Here is a 7730-nt window from a genome sequence, read left to right as displayed (position 1 = left end):
GTTCTCTCGTTCAGAGGTACTGAGCTCCCACAAGTATCATTCAGATGTATTTTCTGGCAGCCAGAAATGAAAATTCAGGACTCAAGCTGTAGCCCAAAAGAGCAGGGAGATGCTCGAGGAGGCACCACATTTGTTTTAGCAATTCAGCAAGTGAGCGAGTCCTTCTGTGAAAGGAACCACTTCCCTCCTTGCCTTCTTTCTGGCACCTGAGAAGGACAAAGACCGTCCCAAATGCAATTTGCAGGCTGCCACAAGTCTGTGTTTCTTGTGTCTTTTAAACACAGCTCTACCCAAAGCTGCAGCCACAGCTGACACCAGAGAGGAAAGCCCCTGAGAGCAGCAGAGTCTGTTGGGGCTGTTGTCATTTACCTCTCCTCCTGTGGCAGTGTTGAGTGCTTTACAAACCTCTCCAAAAGTCTGAGAAACAAAAGAGCCACAAAGAAAGGAGAAAGCGTTTAGATCTTGGAGTGCAAGCCAGCCCAGACTGGAGATCTCTGCTGGAAATGCCTAAAACCTGCAGGATGCAGAAGGGCTCTGTCAGAAGGCAGATGAGGCATTTTGCTCTCAAGTGCATGGCCACTGGGCCTGAAGCATTGAGGATTACTGCCTCTGCTCAGAAGGAGAGTTTCTTCTTTCTTCTCGGGTTTCAGTCTCTAAATTATGCAGTTCTAATCCTGACCATGGAGTATTTCCTTCAGCAAACTCTTGGAAAGAAAGCTATGATAGGGGGTAGGTTTCTCTTTCAGGAGAGCAAGATTCTTCTCCCTCTGTACGTGTAGCCAGCTGATTATAGATATACAAAAATGCTAAGGAAATAAACACAGAGATGTCCCATGCTTGAGAGACCAGGAGATCTACCAGGTCATTTTCCTTGCTCCAGGCAAGACCTTGGCAGTGTGACAATTTGACAATTTGACAATGCCTTCTTGCCATGCTTACAAATTCTGACTGGTACTGAGAGATGGAACAATCTATCCTCAGTGTCTGAACATTTTTGCAGCTTGCCTGACTTCAGACTTGATAGATATTCTACCAGGAAAACACCTGGCCCATGGTTTTGTGGTTGGACTCACCCGTTGCCGATATTTTTGACTTTGATGGATTTTGTCATGGGATTTTCCATGCTCACAATTGTCCCTGAGGAAAACAAAATTCAAGATGCTCGCTTTGAAGCTAAGATCCCAGCTTCCAGGAGGCACAAAAGGCAGCCCCATTACTGGGGCTCTGAACACTTTGTGGTCAGCTGGGTAACAACAAAAAAACAACCAGACAGGCAGCTCTGAATCAGAAATGGCCAGAAGAGACTGATTATCTACAGAAGTTCCTATGGGGAATCCTAAATGTCCCTGTGATATCAAACTGAGGAAAAACCTTTGGTCCAGCTACGCTGCCACGTGCACACAATACGCTATCCTCCAGACAACAAATACACAAGACGTACTCAGTAGCTCCAGGGAGTCCCCCTCGATCTGCTGTTGCTGAGCAGCAGCTGTGTCAGCGCAGGAGATGAACCGACTGCCCGGGCTCACCTTCTCAGCTTGGGGAGCTAAAGCTCCTTGACACAATGCTCCTGCTGCAGCTGGTTTGGTGCAAGAGCCTGTGTAGATCTGGGAGAAGAAATGAGTTTGGTTCAGAAAGGTGGCTGGCAGAGATGACCCTGAGATACGTTCCAAATGCCAGCCCTTAGGAAGATGCTGTCAGCCTGCCACACGCAGGGCTCTTCAAATGGATTTTTTGCACGTCCACTTCCCTTTGACTGGATGGCTCAAAGCCAAAGGCTGGTTTTCCTGGAGTTCATGGCCAGATTCATCTTCCATTTTCAGGGATTTTCTGAAGGAGGACTGCCACAAGGACCATATTCCACTTCCTCCCAAGGACCATATTCCACTTCCTCCCTTTTTTCCCCCTCCAAGGGCTACAGACACACTTGCAGCTCCTTGTTCAAATGTTCTACCTCCTCCCACGGAGTGCTCTTCTCCTCCACCACGTTCAGGTCATGCTCAACTGGCAGCACTTCTGGTGGAGGCAGTTCCTGTGGCTCACACCAATCCTGGGGCTCCTCCTCCTCAGTCATTTGCAGGAGGCCTTTGCAGGCTGCCTGGGGAGACGTCAGCACTTCCACCTCGAGTCAAACAAAACAAAGCAGTCAGAGACTACAGCTTGTCCCTGTCAGCCAAGAGTCATCAGCTGTGAGCAAAGGGAAAGAAGAGATTTACAAGGGCTACAGACAGCTTGTTTCCATCCTCTGTCTTGGGCACCATGTTCCACTGTTAAAACACCACAGGATCAGGAAGGGCAGAGCCATGGGGGAGGGAAATACACAGGGACTCCCCCTGGGAGGGACCTCAGGAGGTTTCCAGGCCAGGCCAAAGCACAGTCAGTGGAGAAAGGGACACAGGGAGGGGCTGTCTGTGTGCTCTGCCATGGCAGGATGAGATGCAGAGCTGCACAGACACCCAGACCATGTGGATCCCTGCAGGAGCTGATCTCACTCAGTGGCTCCCTGGCCTCTGCTGCTCTCTGGTTGCTCTGGTTTGATGTTCCCTGGTGGTCACACCCAGCCCCACACACACCAGTGCTGTGTGCACACACACCAGTCTCAACAGTGCCTGGGCCCCAAAGGACACAGGACCTGATGGTTTGTGGTTCCCACGCCAGTATCTGGCACTTGGACATCCCTCAGTACCAGGAGCAGAGACAGCTCCCTTGTCCCAGAGAGTTCTTGGCAGCAGGGGGTTTAGGAAAATGGCACAGGCTGTGGGGATCAGCTGTAGGGCATGGCCAGGGATGGGCACTGACCATCACCTCTGAGCAAACCACCTTGATCCCCCATCCTTTCCCTTCCTGGGGTCCTTTCTTAGATATCCCATGGGAAATCTTGCACACTGCCCAAATGCCCTTTGTGGATTTCCATCATAAATCTCAGACCCCAACGCAGAACCTCCCATGCTCAGATGACATCATGCTGGAAAGCTCTGCCATTGACCCCCTTGGTGAGGCTTTCATGAGGAGGTGTCAGAACTTCCCTAAAATTAAATGTTTATCTTCTGTTTTTTTAAAATTGGAATGGCCCTAAAATATCATGTACTGCAGCCCCCTTGCTGTGAGAGGGCACAACTACCACTGCAACAGATGGTCAAAGCTCCAGATCTTGAACACTTTTTGGGATGGGGCACTCACTTTTGTGGACAACCTGTTCCTGTCCTGTCAGCATAAACACAAAATATTTCATTCTTATATCAAGTCTGAATTTATGCTTGACAATTTTAAAGGCTTTTCCCTTTCCACTGCCAATACAGGCTTGTAAAAATATGCCAATTTTTCTGGGATTATGACCACGATGTTTTAATCTGAAAAGACCTTGAAAAGACACAAAAATCTCCCAAGATATGATCTGGAGGCCACAAGCACAAAGCCCGTGAGACTAAGGGCCCTGGGCTCAGTGGTGCGAGTAGCCTGAGAGGGCCTGAAGGGGTGTTTCAGAGATGGTGGAGCCCTTCTTCATTGTGTGAAACTGCCTGAGGATGAAATAATGCCAAACGGATCTCCTGGGCAGTTCCAAACTGGACACAAGGAGAGAGGAATTTCTGTCCCAGGGCAGGGCTGTGGTGCAAAACATCCCCCAGAAAGAGTGAAGCAGCCCAAGGCTCTGTGTGCCCAGGCAGAGGCAGGCAGGATGCACAGCTGTCAGCAAAGGAAGGGCCCAGCCAGGTGGGGCAGCCGGGGAATGATGACAGCCTGCAGGGACAGAGGCGCAGGGCACGGACACCGTAGGACAGCCTGGGCTGCACAGGGCACAGGGATGGGCAGCAGCTGCAAGGCCCTGACAGAGCCAACTCCTGCAGCACTTTGGCCATGGCTGCTGGGCCTGGGCCTGAGCCATGAGGAGGAGACAAGTGACCCTTGCAGGCCTGGGGCCTCATTGCCTCCTTGTCCCTGCTCAGCAGCCTGGCAGGGGCCGCCCCATGCTGCTGCCCTTGGCATTGCACATCCCCACATCCCAGTGGGCCGGGAAGAGCCCTGAGCACTGAGGGAGGGACCGGATGTGCCTTGGCAGGGGCTGGGGCTCAGGCCTTGGCCTTTTGCATTCCTGAAACACATGCAGGTTTGCTCAGCATCAGAGACACCTTTGCCTTGTTTGTCCCCACCTGTCATCAGTGCCTACAATGTTCTGCTCTAACTGGAACCTGGGGACATTTTCTCAGTCATTTCTGTCAGTGGGACCCATTAAAACTTCAAAAAACTTTGGAGTTTCAATCTGATTAGGAGTTCTCAGAAAGTTTTTTAAACACTCTCTTAGGGACTGAGTCTGATGTAAACAACACCAAAGCCCCAAGAGGGTCATTAAAATCCTGGTACTGTGTCTGTGCTGCTAAGCTGGGCTGGGCTCCTGAAACAGAGGCACCTCCTGGCAACCAAGAAGAGCTTTAAAAAGACATTTCTCCTCAGGAGCAGCTCCACTCCCACCCAACAGGGCTGAGGGCACTGCCTGCAGGTACCTGAGAGCAGTGAAGCAGACAGAGGCTTAAACACCTGGAAGGAAAATTCTGAGCTTCTTCGTGAAGAAATGTTCACCACTTCAGACACAGTCAGTCTCTGGCTGCAGGGATCTCCTAAAGCTGACCCAGGACAGGACTGACAGCACTGTAAGGATGGCTCTTCTGCCCTTTCTGCTTTGGGGGAGGATGTGCTCCAGAGCAGAGCTGCCCTGGGCACCGTCAGAGGGACAGGGCAGGACGGCTCCTGCTGCCAGGGACGGCTGCAGGGGCTGAAGCTGGGGCTGCAGCCAGGGGTGCCCAGGGCTGTCGTGCAGAGCAGGTGCTGCAGCCCTGAGGGCTCTTGGCCAGGCCGGGGGATCTGTCACCTGCCAGGGGCAGCTCTCAGCCAGCCTGTCAGCTCCCATGGATGCTGGAGGGGAGCTGTGAGTGCAGTGAGTGACTCCTGCCAGGGTAGGTCCTGCTGCTGTGGAGAGGGTGCTGTGTGTGCCAGGGCTGCTCAGAGCTCTAGCTCATGCCCAGGTAATTTCTGAAGGGACTTTTCATGAGCTCGTTCAGGGCAGGAGTTTCCTGCTTGTGTTTCTGCTTTCCTCAATCTGTGCTCCCATTTTTCCCTGACTCAACTTGGCAGCAATGGAAACTCAGCTGTGCAGGGCAGAGCAAGGGCTGAGGCTCTTAAAGCATCAGGATGAGGATTCCTGGGAACCTCAGCAAGTGCCTGCACTTCCCCAGCCTCCAGATCCATCCAGCATCACCTTTCCATGGTGCCCAGTCCTGGGGGAGCTGCTCTTTAATCCCTGCAGCCCCGAGCAGCTGCAGGGCAGAGCTGGCCCAGGGCTGGGCTGGGCTCTGGCAGCTCTGGCAGGGAAGGAGCCCGGGGCCACAGGAACAGCTCGGGCTGGGACAGCTCCAGCAGCAGAGCCGTGGGCAGGGAGGGAGGGAGGCAGTGCTGAGGGAAGCCCTGCTGCAGGGGACATGTGGCACCTGCCGGCCCTGCCCTGCAGGGCACACACTGCCCTGAGCAGCACAGCTCTTGTGTCCCCTCCCAGACAGCACAGCCCTCAGCCTGGGGGCTCGGGGCCCTCAGTCCCCTCCTGGGTTGGCAGAGCAGCCCCAGAGATGCAGGGCATCTCTCCTGCCATGTGCCCATTGCCTGCTGACCAGGGCCTGAGGGCCACTGTCCTGCACTGCTGCTGCCTGGGAAGGGGCTGTGCAGGGCTGGGCAGGGAAAGGCTTTTCCTCAGGGCCCGGCTCTCTCTCTCCTTGCCTTGCCCAGGTGCTGCTGGCATTGCTGACGGGCTCTCTGGGAATGGCAGTTCCAGCTGCAGGCTCAGGCCCAGCCCTTGGGCTCCTCCTGTGCAGGCTGAGCACAGCAATGGGGTGTCCCAGCTCCCTCTGCCCCGGGGAGCTCTGGGCAGGGCAGGCTGGGAATGAGCCGAATCTCCCTGATTTAGGGAAAGGCAGGGGCCACTTTGTGTGCCAGGAATCCCTCTGCTCTCAGCAGTGTCACCTGGATTTCCAGGGTAGCACAGGATTGGAGCTCAGAAAGGTGCAAATCCAGGGCTGCTGGGAACAGGAGAGAGGGACAGAGCAGCTCCCCTCAGTCTGCACTAAGGCTCAGACAATGCCCCTGCCTCACTGGACTCTCTGTTCTATCCAGATGCAGCAGAATCTCTTGTTCTGCCACCTGCAATCCCTATCCCTTTCACTTGGTGTCTCCTGTGCCTTAGGAGGAGACTCAAGTTCAAACCCTAGGACTGGCCCCTGCCCTCATTGTTCCCCTGCACTGACTGGGGGTCAGGACTGACTTGCAGGTGTCCTGCAGGTCAAGGTCTGGCTCCTCACTGAACATTGGCCAGCAGCAATCAGGGCTTGAGCAACCAAGGTGAAGGAAGTTCTCCTAGACATACACAAGGGGGATATGTTTAGTGACAGGGACTGCTCTGTGAGAAAGACCTTTGACTTTACTGCGAGAAATCTTCCCTCAAAGTCACTTTCTTCCTTCCTTCAACAGATTTCAAGACCCCAATGCAGCAAATGTCCAACAGCAGCTCCATCAGCCACTTCCTCCTGCTGGCGTTGGCAGACACGCGGCAGCTGCAGCTCCTGCACTTCTGCCTCTTCCTGGGCATCTCCCTGGCTGCCCTCCTGGGCAAAGGCCTTGTCATCAGCGTCGTAGCCTGCGGCCACCACCTGCACAGCCCCATGTTCTTCTTCCTGCTCAACCTGGCCCTCGCTGACCTGGGCTCCGTCTGAACCACTGTCCCCAAAGCCATGCACAATTCCCTCTGGGACACCAGGACCATCTCCTATGAAGGATGTGCTGCACAGCTCTTTCTGTTTGTGTTTTTCATTTCCGCAGAGGTTTCCCTCCTGACCATCATGTGCTACGACCGCTACGTGTCCATCTGCAAACCCCTGCACTACGGGACCCTCCTGGGCAGCAGAGCTTGTGCCCACATGGCAGCAGCTGCCTGGGCCAGTGCCTTTCTCAATGCTCTCATGCACACGGCCAATACATTTTCCCTGCCCCTGTGCCAGGGCAATGCCGTGGGCCAGTTCTTCTGTGAAATCCCACAGATCCTCAAGCTTTCTGCTCACATTCCAATCTCAGGGAACTTGGGGTTCTTTTGTTTTCCATCTGTTTATGTCTTGGTTGTTTTGTGTTCATGGTTTTCTCCTATGTGCAGATCTTCAGGGCTGTGCTGAGGATCCCCTCGGAGCAGGGACGGCACAAAGCCTTTTCCACCTGCCTCCCCCACCTGGCCGTGCTCTCCTTGTTCCTCAGCGCTGGCACATTTGCCTACCTGAAGCCCCCCTTTATCTCTTCCCCATCCCTGGATCTGGCATAGTCAGTTCTGTACTTGGTAGTGCCTCCAGCCCTGAACCCCGTCATCTACAGCCTGAGGAACCAGGAGCTCAAGGATGCCCTGATGAAAATGATGAGTAGATGCTTTTCAGGAGCAACAAACTGCCTGTTTTCTTCTGCATAGTGTTCGCAATGGAACTCATGAAAGGCCCAACAGGCCTTCCCAGGTCTTTGGAAGTATTCAATTGTTTTTTTCTGACAGAAAATTATCCCAAATTATTTTTTTTTAATCACCTCCATCTAATTCACTGTCTTCCTCTTGAATTTGACCAAGAAGCTCTGTAAACCAGGATGTGTGCTATTGCTACATTTGAAGAAAATAAACCAGCTTGCAGTGCTGTTTTATCTGGGATCCCAACTCTGAG

The 7730-nt window shown here is 53.4% G+C and overlaps 1 pseudogene; it reads left to right on the top strand.

Annotated features, from left to right (window-relative positions):
• Positions 1 to 6914: 6914 nt before the first annotated feature.
• Positions 6915 to 7489, top strand: LOC136302477 (olfactory receptor 14J1-like; annotated as a pseudogene).
• The last annotated feature ends 241 nt before the right edge of the window (positions 7490 to 7730 follow it).

The sequence above is a fragment of the Chamaea fasciata genome, unplaced genomic scaffold (assembly GCF_029207755.1).
Source record: "Chamaea fasciata isolate MVZ Bird 193981 ecotype frontalis unplaced genomic scaffold, bChaFas1.0.hap1 SCAF_29, whole genome shotgun sequence".
NCBI classification, from domain to species: Eukaryota; Metazoa; Chordata; class Aves; order Passeriformes; family Sylviidae; genus Chamaea; species Chamaea fasciata.
The sequence above is the reverse complement of the archived record's forward strand: the minus strand, read 5'-3'. Positions and strand labels throughout refer to the sequence as shown.